This window comes from Vanellus vanellus (genome assembly GCF_965231255.1).
Source record: "Vanellus vanellus genome assembly, chromosome: 6".
Lineage (NCBI taxonomy): Eukaryota > Metazoa > Chordata > Aves > Charadriiformes > Charadriidae > Vanellus > Vanellus vanellus.
Window position 1 is genome coordinate 19,752,730 of NC_138911.1, and position 12,762 is coordinate 19,765,491.

Consider the following 12,762-nt stretch of genomic DNA (forward strand, 5'->3'; position numbering starts at 1 on the left):
TTCAACAGGACCCATCAGCTATCTTGGGCAGAAAGAGGAAGCTTTCTTGGAGCCCTTGGCACTCTCAGGAACACCGCACACATTCTTCTGGCTTGGCTTCCTTTGTCACTACAGAGCTAATTGTAAAAAGAGGTCAAATGATTTTTGCGGTATTTCAAATTCAGAACAAAAGCTAGTACATGTCGTTCATCAAGTAAATTGCTAATGCCTCATTCTGCAAAGTAAATTGCTTAAGTTATATCTCTTTTTCTGTAGGTCTGGTTAAGGACACAGAAGACAAATGGGTTTTCAGCATTAAAAACGGGAAAAAATATATTTTTCATAATTCATGTGCGGCAGTAGGAGGGTGGGTTGGATGCTTGGCTGCTTTTTAAAAGGTCATTCATAGAAGGGCATGCACCTAATCTGCTACCTTATAAGCTATCCTAATTCTGAAGTTCAGTTTACAGCAAATGTAGCTCACACAATGCACAATTACCTGAATCCCTCAGAATAAAATCACCAACCAAAATCCACAAATAAGCATTAATTGTTGAAACACCCTTCAAAGTATAGCGTAGAAGACTTGGCAAAATGTCTCTGCATTTGGCTGAGATTTTGAAAGTGGATGAAGGGAACTAAGTGTCTACATGTTAGTGATGTTCCATAGAAGCTGCACTCTTAATTTTCTTGAGATTAGTTGACAAGGCTGGATTTAAAACAACAGCATAGAAGAAAGCCACATTTTTCACACGCAAGATGGCTAAGGTACTAAGATAAGGGTGGAAGTTTTCTCACTTATCCTTACACTAAACTGTGTTTCTTGACCATGGACATGCTTTACTCTTTCCCAGATGTACTCCACAGCAGACAATAACAAATTTCAAAGCTCCAAACAGGCTTTGATTAACTGTTCTAAATCGGCTACTGGAGGCTCCTTGCCCTGAGTGATCCAGAGAACTGAAGGAAGCTAGACAGTCTTATCCCACTTTAAACAGCATTTACACGTCTTCAGATCTAATTTAGAACCATCAAACCCCTTCAACCTTCTCCCAGAATTAAATTCAGAGGATACCTGTACATAGCAACTTAAGCAAAGATTTAACATGGACCCACCACATTGTATACAGAGAATTCCATTTCTTCATCTGAAACTGGAAAGGTAAAATGTAAATCTGCTTGCTAAAACAGTCCCACAGAATGGATGACAACCCTGTTTGCATCTGAAGAGCTAAACGGATTTGATGAGTTTACTTTGACATGAAAAGAAGCTGGAGCAAGAAAGACCGCCTTTCCCCTCATGTCAGACTTCAGTAAAGAGAGAGATGCCTGTGAGAGCAACTTCCTCACTGGAGGCTGGGTCTGCAGCAGCCTTTCTTGCACTCTAGGAGTAACGGTGTAGGGCACTTTCTCCAAAACAGCTGAGTTTTCTGCAGAATTAACCAAGAGCAGGTGTTGAGCAGCGTATGAGCTGTCTCTCTCTACCCTGAATAGTAGTGAAGTCAACAGGCTAATGTTACAAGTCTAGACATAATTTGCTTGTAGAATTTAATCATTATGTCAGCCTCCTCGCTTCCTTCTCTATTCCTTCACTCATCTGCTGCCTCCTCTCCCATACATAGTATGTACACCATTAAGATAACAAGGCATAGGCTCCATGACCATCCCCACCTCTTTTCTCTCAAGCCTGTTCCATCTCCAGACCATCTCTACTTTCTGTCTCAGCAGAAAATTAGCTCTATTGGTAGCGTCTGGCACAAGAGGATGAGGCAACCGATGGGAATTTTAGTTGCTATTAAACACTTGTAAAGTGATGGAGAGACAAACTAAGGCCACCATAAATATATGATCCTTATTACTCGTGATGGGTGTTACAGCAAGCAGAAAGAAACACATCCCAAGTACAAAACAACTTCATAGGCTAAGATATTATAAAATAAGTCTTAAAATGTAGCAGTTTGCAAGCCTCTTTGGGTAGAAACAGACACTTACTCTACAAACCCATGTCTGCCCAACATTCGCAACCTGATGTGACGCTATCTGCAGATCTCCAGCCTCTAACACCATAAAAATAAGTAATTACAGTAATAATACAGAGGGGTTTGGAACAGCAGGGAGGGAATAAGCTGAGATAGATGTGCAGAAAGAGCACTAGCAAGTTCTGCAGCAAAGACTCAGCCTCCTGCTGACTTCAAAACAGAGAAACCTCTTACGAGGCAAATACAGTCAAAAAGCCAGTAAGTGCAAGTTCAGTTAAAGTGAAGTTTTTCTTGCCTTCTACAAACCTGTAAATATTGCTTTCATTACTGTCCTAACCACCACCTACACACACAGGCAGGAATCCTTTAATTCACAAACATTTGCAAGAGACAGTGCATAAAATCTAATAGGAACATATGTTCAGACCTTGAAATAGCCTGAGCAGTTCCTCTTCATGACAGCAGTGATAGTCATATCCAACTAACAGCTTCCCTACTGCTAAGGACCTCAAATCCAAGCAGATTAGTGAGGATCTGCTTAGCCACTACGAATGCACAGAGGCCCAGCTCAGTTTACATCTTGGGCTCTGTAACCAAGAAAAAAAAAATCAGCAAAAACAGAAAAAAAAAAGACTGAATGAAGATGACAAACAGAGAAGAGGAAGGAGGGAGAGATTGATACCACATTCACAGGTTTTATATTGAGTTAATGCTGTCCTTAGCCGGCTTACAGAGGCAGCCGCACCTGAGCCTTGCTTCCTTCCTCACAAGACAGTGCTTCAAGGTGTCCAGAAATATTTGTCAGGTACCAGAGATGAGATGGATTTTATGGAGCTTTGAAGGGAGGTTTAGAGGGCAGGAGGAAATGAGGTGCTAATGCTGATCATAACAAAAACCGCTGGAGCCAGCCATAATGGGACATTGGGAACATGTCTGCACTGAAAATGAAGGCGTTAAAGGATGTACCACACTACATCAACGTCAGAGACTGCCTGGTGCCTCTGAGCAGCTCAGCAATAGAAAGGTGGCTTGATTGCCCACGCACGGCTCTGTGGTTTGGCAGCTATCTGCACCCTCTCAAAAATCATAAAGCAAAACTTTCATATTAATGACACAATTGTGTGGCAAAGTTGTGGGAAGTACACTCAGAAGACAGAGATACACTTTGTAACAAAGGCATTCTTTTACTTACCAACTTTGTTTCCCATTTTTGCTTAATATATTCTAATTGTAGGGAGCTAAGCTAATGAAAATCTCAGGAACTGTGGTTAACACAGCATTTCCCAGGTCTCAAATGACTCAACCCTCTTCAGCAATACAAAACACCAAGATATATACTCTCCTCTCTCCCACCACCTGTTTTTAAGTGCCCCGTCACACAGGTCCACACAGGGGTAGGAGAGATTAAAGGGGCACAACAACACTCTTAAAACATTCTAAGTAAGTAAAATTACTTTTTTATAAGAGCTTGACAGTTTCTTCACTGGTCAACTTTTATTCCTGTTTAGACTAGCCTAACATTTTTATTATGCTGAACTGATTAAGGGAGCAAAACCGTACTTGTGTCCTGTCTGCCAGCTAACAGGGGACCCAACCTGACAGATCTGCACCAAACTGAGCAGCTCTGCACTTCTGAAAAACTTTGAACGATACCTTGTAATAGTTGCGCTTCTGAGAGAACACAAGATCTCTGAATTCTCTGAATCTATGCAGTTTTGCTTTGCCCTTTCCAGTGAGTGCATATGACTCCTTACAAGACGATACGCTACTGCCAGGAACCCAGTCTTTCTTTACTTAGACGGTACCTGTAACTGCTTTTAAAGAACTATGCGTTGTATCAAAATGAGACTATTTTGTCTTATTACCAGGTTTTTCTGCTTCATGGGATACAGTAGATAAACATGCAGACTTAATACTTCACACTGAGCAATACATTTTCTCAAGTGTGTATAAATGGCACATCCCGTTAGCTAACCCACCGTCATAAGGGACACTGGTTCTTAGGCATGTGTTCACTTGCAGAGTCCACACGCTATTTTTTGCTCATCTACTTACCATGAAACCTAACGACCTCACAATGGGACTAGATGCTAAGTAGAAGGTACACAACCCAATCAATGAGAAATGCCAAGTACAGCTGAAACATTATTCCTCATTAGGAACAAGAGGCTTTAAGTCTCAGTGAGCTAACTAGCACCCAAGTACCCTAGAGATGAATTTCTAGCAGCTCTGTCTCATAAAACACAGCACACCATAGCACAGAAACTGGCACATCCAAAGCCCTTGTGATTCAGAAGAGAACTGAATTTTGGTACCCTGAGCAGGAGCTACAGCCACCAAGCCCCTGGGTGAAAGGGCTGCAGAGGCACTACCAACAGCGGGTGGTGTTGGACTTCTCTGATGGGTGTGCTCCTGGAACGCCTGCCAGATGCAGGTTGAGATGCACCTGGACTATAGATTTTGATAAGCGCAAGCTATGAAGTAGGCTATGAAGTATAAAACACTTCATGAAGTGTAAAATACTGCCTTCATCTCTGTATTTCTAATATATGTTTCATCATTACACCAACCTTTTATTCCCTTCATGAACTGCCCTTAATTTAATAAACTGAGCCTCAAAAATTTGTCCAGGTAGATACACTAGGTTACTGATTAATGACACTTATACAAGTGGTGGCATGTGGAATCTTAAGTTGGGAAAATTATTATTTTTCTAAGGCGAAGAATTAGTTAAACGGGTCTTTTTTTCAGGACTACGCATTTCCATGCATTAAGATGACTTTAATGCAATTGTCAGGCCCAGCCTTTGTAGTCACTGAGAGTTACACTTGTTTATTGTGTCTGAATAAATTTGACACAAGAGCACTCTCGGGCACTGCCGTAAGGTTTATCTATGCTTGGATGGTACAATCTGCATTTCTATATTTTGAAATATTTAGGTTCATCAATAAAGCTAAAGGGCAGTGAATTAAAAATCAATACAAAGGCAGACTTCTTAAGGCAACAGAGAGGGAGTTCATGGAATACATAATTACTAGAATTCATTAAAGACAGGTGCAGGTAATGAATTTTAAGAAGGACCCAGTGTTATCATTGTGCAACCTCACATAAAATGGGTAGTAAAAGCATCACACTTCAGAGTATGAACTGACAGATACAAAGGTCATGAAGTAACTCCTCTGCCTTTTCAACTTTAAGTAAATTACTGCACAGCTGATTAGATAAATTACTGAAAGGAGCTGAGGGTCACCTTGATACGGCTCCATCGCTGTTACAGGCGGTGTGCTAATACACCACAGGAGGTAATGAGCTACTTCAATATGGCAAAGTCTGCATTAACAGGGTATTGTTTCCTGTTATGCTCCTAACATAAAGAAGCTTGCAAAGCATCCCTCATCCTTCCCAAACCATAGAGAGGGAAACAGTAAGTTTTTGTTTGCCTTGTGAGAGTAGTGACCTTGGACAACCTTCAGAAAAAGTAACTGTGTACAAGTCCAAGCATACTTTTGACATAATGGTAATGGAAAGAAATTCCTCAGACTTATGCTTTCAGGAGACACAAAAAGCTGAACAAGAAGGAAATCCTCTGCCAACAAAGGCAGTGACAACCACACATCATTTCAAATTAAAGCCCTCTTTTAATCTCATCTGAAAACCAGTGTCAGCACAACACTCAAAGACAACTTTAAACAGAAAATACTGGACAGCATTTAGTTAAGGGAAATCTCATCCCAATTACTTATGGCACACTGAAAAGCCGTTAGCATTTTTTTTTATCCCCCATCCCCTGCATGTGTGTGGGCCAATGCCTTGTCTAAAGACAGAATTCAAAAGCAGCATCTACAAAAGAAGTACAAAAATTTTCAAGAAATCCCTGAATACTTCCCATGATACATTAATAGAATTGACTATACTAATACCTAAGCTAAGCTGTTTAACAAGGCTGACATGAACTAGATAATACCAGATACCTAATCAGGTGGTAGCTGTTTTCGCCCGCCTTTTCACTAACCACTCTGACTATGGGCACTTATTACTTTAATACCCCGTCCAGTGCAGGGATGGAGGGTTAGCACTACCCTCACTACCCTAGCACCGTGTTCAGCACGTTTTTTAGATTTCTTCTTTCTTGATTTGACACTTGTAAAACAAGCCATTGTTGAATCTTAATGGCCTGTAAATCTGTGAAGGCAGTGGGAAACTGGATAGCGCTTTCAGAAGCTCTATAGCAAAATTTCATAGGGTCTGACTTGTATATTGTACAGCCATCAGCAAAGGGAGAACCTCAGTCACTGAATAAAACTTGTAGAAATACAAATTTTAGGAATACCAGAGCTCGCTAACCAAATATGCAACTTCACAAAACCAGTTTTTTTCCACTGGAAAACTGCTTTGCTGAAAAATACTAAATACTATTACTATCACCATCTAAGAAAAATTTAGCTGAAATATCTCATTACAGATTTCCTTGCCCCAAAGGTGTTTGTAGGCTTTTTCTTTAGTGTGAACTAACCCAAAATGTTTCCTTGGACTTGGATTAAGAAATTAATAAATTGCATTTCCCTTACAGCATGTTGATTTATGTAAATTGAAGTATGGGCCCACATTTTCTAACATAAACTGAATGGCCCAGAAGATTACATTTCCTATAATGCAATGCAGATCTTCCTCTGAGGGATCTGTATGATATATTATAGAAACTGCATAATTTTGAATAATCCCTGGAGATGCAGTCCAGAAAACAGGCCAACCCAAAAGGGAGAATGCAAAACACATCATGCGCCTTAACTGCAATCCTTATCTTGTATGTAACTTAAATACTAAACAGGCTCAAAATGAAATACTGCAGAGCCAATCAATAACAGAAATTAAGCATTTTCAACCTGAGAAGTGTTAAAATATTTCATTTTGACTAAAGAAAAGTCAAATGGAGTGTTTTGGAATTCCCATTATGTTAAAATGTCTCATTTCACATTTTAGTACCAACCTGGAACAAACTCAGATATTCAAATGTAGGCATTCCCATTGTGATGGAAACTTCAAATTTTGCCCAGCTCTAATCACAGTTAATTCCCTCTTTAATTTCAAAGGCAACCCTGAAGTAATGTGTAAGGAGAGTAATTTGGCCTTTTCCTGTGTTTTTTTTTCCTTTAAAAAAAGTCTCAATTTTCTGAAATGTGAATGACTCCAGTGACGTTCGGAGAGCTGCTATTTAGGTGCTAATCAAATGTATATGGACACATCAAGGCATCGAGCTCAGACAGAAGTCAGCAGGTCATCTATAGAAGATCAAGCCACATTAATGAGTCATACCAACACTGATACATGTAAACAAATACCAACACTTACATGGAAGAATTGTGATCAGATAGTTGCCCTGGACTGCACAAGACAACAAAGACAAGTCTCAGTGAAACTAAAATCCTCCTCTTCTGAACTGTCCATGCACCACCACTCATTGAGACGTGCTTTTCTGTGAGCATTAGGTATATCCTTCCCTTCTTGTCCCATGCACGTATATGAGTTTCTCTCAGGTACCAACTGACTTGGTACATACAAACCTGCAACAGTGACACGCAGTCAACTTCATGCAGCTACAGAACCAGTAGCAGCTGTAGGCAGCTACCCCATGTGTGACAAGCTGGGGTGTTCCTAATGAAATATCCAAGTGCTGATTTCAGGGAGGAAAATAACACTACATATTTCTCATGGGCAAGCAGAGAGATGCCAGCTCTCCAAGCCAGCAACACATCTTTTCCACTCCCCACACTGCTAATAGCACGAGATCTTTTAGCATTAAATAGAAGTTCCTAAGAGCTAACCGGATTCCATCATGTCCAGAGGCAGCCTATGATTACTCTTACATGTAGAGACCAGATAACTTCTGCTAACCTCATTCATGATGATGCTCCTAAATACTGCATCAAGCCCTCTTTCTTGACCCTTGTTAGTTCTCACATGTGTGATAAGCTTGATGCCACATTGATTAAAATACAAAGTTGTCGTTTTCATTTCACAGAGAAACACTCTAAAACTTTCAGTTGTACGGTGTTTAGACCCATGTTCTATAAAGCTTTCTATCCTCAGGAAGTCGTGGCTTACTTGAAATTGCTGCCCAGGGTGGCTTCGGAGGTGATGTGGCTTTTTAACCCTCCCTCACCTCAGTAGGTACAGAAAAGGGATATGAAAAGGATTGAAGATAACTCTTGGCATCATAGCCCCTTCCACAAATACCATCACAGGGACACTCAAGGCCAATTCAGTTCTGCATGGTTATGCTAACTATACAATGTATAGGTAAATTTGGCAAGTTGAACAGAATTTGCAATTTTTTTGTGTATTTGGCAGAATACAAGGCAAGATCATGCTAACAAAACAGGCCTTGCAGCTGTTACCCATCGTCTCTTTCCAAGAACTCCCTCACTAAACATCTATAAAAATTGCCCGAGCAAAAAGCTGACAAGAACACCCCATCATCATCACCACAACCCCATATTTCTTCCTCCATCTATTAGGTGTACAAGCTCCAGTCATCCTTATTTCTGCATCCTTATCCCTGCCCACACCAGCATCAGTGTGCTGAGTCAGCTGCTATTGCACTACCTTATGTCAAACAGTCCTCTGTAATACGAACCTGTGTGGGAAAGTTCAGCTTGATCCTAGCTGTTAATCAGATTATGCCCTGAAGTATTTATTGTGCTAAGGTTTGCTCTTTTAAAGAGGTTTGCATCACTGGAGGACAGTGCCATTAATAGCCTGTCACACACTCAGCAGGTTAGGGAAAATTTTTCTTCTGGCTGAAGGAAGCTTCCCTTTTGGGATTTTAATGGCTGTGTGGCAGGTTCCTCATTGCACATTTCTGCTGACAGGCCATACTCAGAAAACACCACAAGAAGCAGTATTGCTCCCCTATCTCCATGTACTCATATTTATTCATAAGCAGTGACCTGCTTAGTGGATGAGGGAAAGGCTGTGGATGTTGCATACCTGGACTTTAGTAAAGCCTTTGACACCATTTCCTACAGCATTCTCCCAGAGAAACTGGCTGATCACGGCTTGGATGGGCATATGTTTCACAGGGTAAAAAACTGTCTGGATGGCCAGGACCAAAAGTCATGGTGAATGGAGTTAAATCCAGTTGGCAGCTGGTCACAAGTGATGTTCCCCAGGGCTCAGTACTGGGGCCTGTTTTGTTTGATATCTTTATCAACAGCCTGGATGAGGGGAGCGAGTGCACCCTCATTAAGTCTGCAGATGACACCAAGTTGGGCAGGAGTGTTGATCTGCTTGAGGGTAGAAAGGCTCTACAGAGGAACCTGGACAGGCTGGATCAGTGGGCCAAGGCCAATGGTATGAGGTTCAACAAGGCCAAGTGCCATGTCCCGCACTTGGGTCACAAGAACCCCATGCAATGCTACAATCTTGAGGAAGAGTGGCTGAAAAGCTGCCCAGTGGAAAAGGACCTGGGGGTGTCAGTTGACAGCCGGCTGAATATGAGCCAGCAGTGTGCCCAGGTGGCCAAGAAGGACAACAGCATCCTGGCCTGTATCAGGCATAGTGTGGTGAGCAGGACTAGGGAAGTGATTGTCCACCTGTACTTGGCATTGGTGAGGCCCCACCTCGAGTACTGTGTTCAGTTTTGGGCCCCTCACTATAAGAAAAACATGCAGGTGCTGCAGCACGCCCAGAGAAGAGCAACAGAGCTGGTGAAGGGTGTAGAGCACAAGTCTTATGAGGAGCAGCTAAGGGAACTGGAGTTGTTTATCCTGGAGAAAAGGAGGCTTAGGAGAGACCTTATTGCTCTCTACAACTACCTGAAAGGAGGTTGTAGCCAGGTGGGTGTTCTCCCAAGTAACAGGTGATAGGACAAGAGGAAACAGCCTCAAGTTGTGCCAGGAGAGGTTTAGGATGGATATTAGGAAAAAAATTGTTCATAGAAAGGGTTACCAAGCATTGGAACAGGCTGCCCAGGGAAGTGGTTGAGTTCACATCCCTGGAAGTATTTACAAGAGGGGTAGACATGGTGCTTAGGGACACAGTTCAGTGGTGTCTTTGGAAGTGTTAGGTTAATGATTGGACTTGATGATCTTAAAGGTCCCTTCCAACCTAGACAATTCTATGATTCTATGACTCCATGTATTATAAACCTAGCTGTGCTGCACTGACCACATCTACCTTCTGTGAAAAAACATCCAACACAAAATGGTATCGCATGAGCCGTGAGAGGACTGGAGAAGCAATGAACTGAAATTGGAGGCAGTCAATTAGTGAGAGCCAACAGTGGCTCTTACTTTTGCCCTACCTTTTTGAAAAGCCTAGGGGAAAGGCATGAATCAGGCAGATAAAAACAGGAACTACTCACCTTCAGGTTACTGGTTCAAACTAAATCCCAAGTCTAAAGCAGCAGAAAGTCTCTGTTATCCCCTGAAGGTTATTTGGCAATTTCTAAGAAACTTGCTAAAAATAAGTCATACTGTATGGAGCATTTATTTACTGCTAACTAAATGCCCAGACAAAAGCAGCACTAATGCAAGGATAAAGCCCATGGGACCATCACACAGACATGGTCCAGGTATACCAAAGGTATCTCACCAGCGGAACAAGGGAAAAAAAAACTTCTGAAGGATGCAGCATTACCATAGAAAACTTTAAGGGCTGCTAAAAATTCCCTTTTTTTTTCTTTTTACAAGTCTGACTTACAGCAGCTCCCATTTGGCTACTTTCTCACAGAAATACTTCCATTTTACAACACCCTTTCTCCTGTATAGCTTTACTGTGATGTATTTGTAGCCTCCAGCCCCCCACCCCCCCAGTACATAGTGACTGGACTTTTCTGGCAAATAGGTGGAAAAATGCATCTCCTGAAAACAACTGTGCCTTTATTGCATAGCAGGAAGTACAGTTAAAAAAAAAGACAGCCACAAACAAGGCATTCAGAGATAAGCACTTTTGATGCTGTAACAGCAATGCTAGTTACTGACAGGCACCTGAGGCAACACCTGAACATAACAACTATCTCCTGTATTTGAAGATCATTGGAAGGTCAGAGCCTCGGGGGTACAAATATAGATATGCGCCCATGGACAGGAACCCCTGCCAAACTTTATTCTCACCTGTTTCTCAAGTATGACATTTATTGAGCACAATGAAGGTGGTTTGTGGTGTGCCCACTGCTGCATAACACAAGCTGGCATTGGCCAGTAGACCCGAGCAACCTGACTGGAGCCAGACACTGCCCTCTGTGCCATCTCACCACATCCCAGTGGAGTGGGCAGAGCAGGCTGGGGACACCAGTGGGTGCTATTGGCCATCCCTGATGAGGTGAGGTGATAAGAGAAGCTTGGGGTCACCTAAGGGAGTACAGTCAGTATCTGCAGGAGATGGGCTGAAGACAGGGCACCCCATCAGGCTATGCTGCAGCCAGGACTGGGGGCCTGCTACCACAGCGCCCACACAGGAAAACCAGTTTCCACATCCAAAAAACAGTCTGTCAGCTGGGTCCTGGACTGGACACTGGCCTCCCTGTGGGGCAGCCCCAGCCAAAACATGGCTGGGTGGCTGGGCTGGGCTGGGCCAGCAGTGCCTCCTGCTGCCCTCTGGACCCATCCAAATGCATTGAGCACAGGTGTACAGGAGCACTGGAGCAGCTTTGGTCTCAAAATGTATATAAAGCATGTGACAGGGAGTTATTTTAAACGCTTCCCTCCATGTTTTGCACACATACTGAAAGGTGTTGTTATGATTTTGATCCTTCTGTTTAGAACAGGCAACAAGTGCAGCAGCAGGACCAGAATTGGAGTTATTGGATTAGCAGCTCAGTAATTCTTATTGCCTTCAGCCATGTCAGAACAAACTTGTCTGCTTTTCTGAAAACTGTATTACATTTGCAGGGCACCAGGCCTCAGCCACCGCACCCACACTGCACCTCAGCCTCCAGCTGGGCAACCCCCAAGAGGGACTCTGCAAGTCTTCACTGGGCGTCAGGCTTGCCAAGGGTACTTACTTGTGAAGAACGTCATAATTATTACTTTACCTCATTTGAAGCCGACCCATTTCAAACATCTTTTTCTCCCCCAAATACTTAGTAAGAAGAAATCTGTAATAATCAATAGCTAGTGATGCAGATTTTTTTGCATTCATACTTCTAAGCAGGTTTCCAGCCAGACTGCTAACCCCTGCTGGCAACAGCACACCTCCTCAAAGTCCATTCACAGCCCTTCTTCCCAACCTTTCTTCCCTTCCTTCTACCCATCAGGATTACACCCAATATTTATGACCATAATTACTCTGTCTCTTAAGAGAGTAGCTGTCTGTGAAAACTATAGAACACTGATTCTATATTTCACATCCATGAGTCTCATAAATAATTTATAATAATAATTTCTCATAATAATTTACAATAACTGCTGTCTCAGAAATACAAAAGTTCCAGTCCAATTTATGATTCCTTGCCAGCTGTTTAAAACATTGGGGTGTTTTTTCAAACTAGTGCATGTATTTTATAGCTACAGCTGCTTCGTACTGTAAAAAGAAAAAAAGTAGAGAAAAGGTTTGATTCCTCCTCCCCCCCTCAATTCAGTAGTAATAAGAGTTGAAAGAAATGTAAAGTAACAGCAGTGAATTTACACTTGCTAGGAAAATTATTCTTGCTCCCATTATGCTTTGAAAGGCATATTAAGAAAGTCTTAAAGGCTTCACTCTTACTCATGCTATATAACATGCTACACAAGAATAATTTCTAATATTGTCTATCTGGTATAAAACTAGCTGTGGTGACATTAACAATATTTTGTGGTTGCAGAAC

At 42.0% G+C, this 12,762-nt stretch overlaps 1 protein-coding gene across 1 annotated transcript in view; it reads right to left on the reverse strand.

Moving 5' to 3' along the window:
* TSPAN4 (tetraspanin 4) overlaps positions 1 to 12,762 on the reverse strand; it is a gene marked incomplete at its 5' end in the record, with an annotated part of 219,856 nt that overhangs the window by 153,042 nt on the left and 54,052 nt on the right. The window lies entirely within an intron of this gene.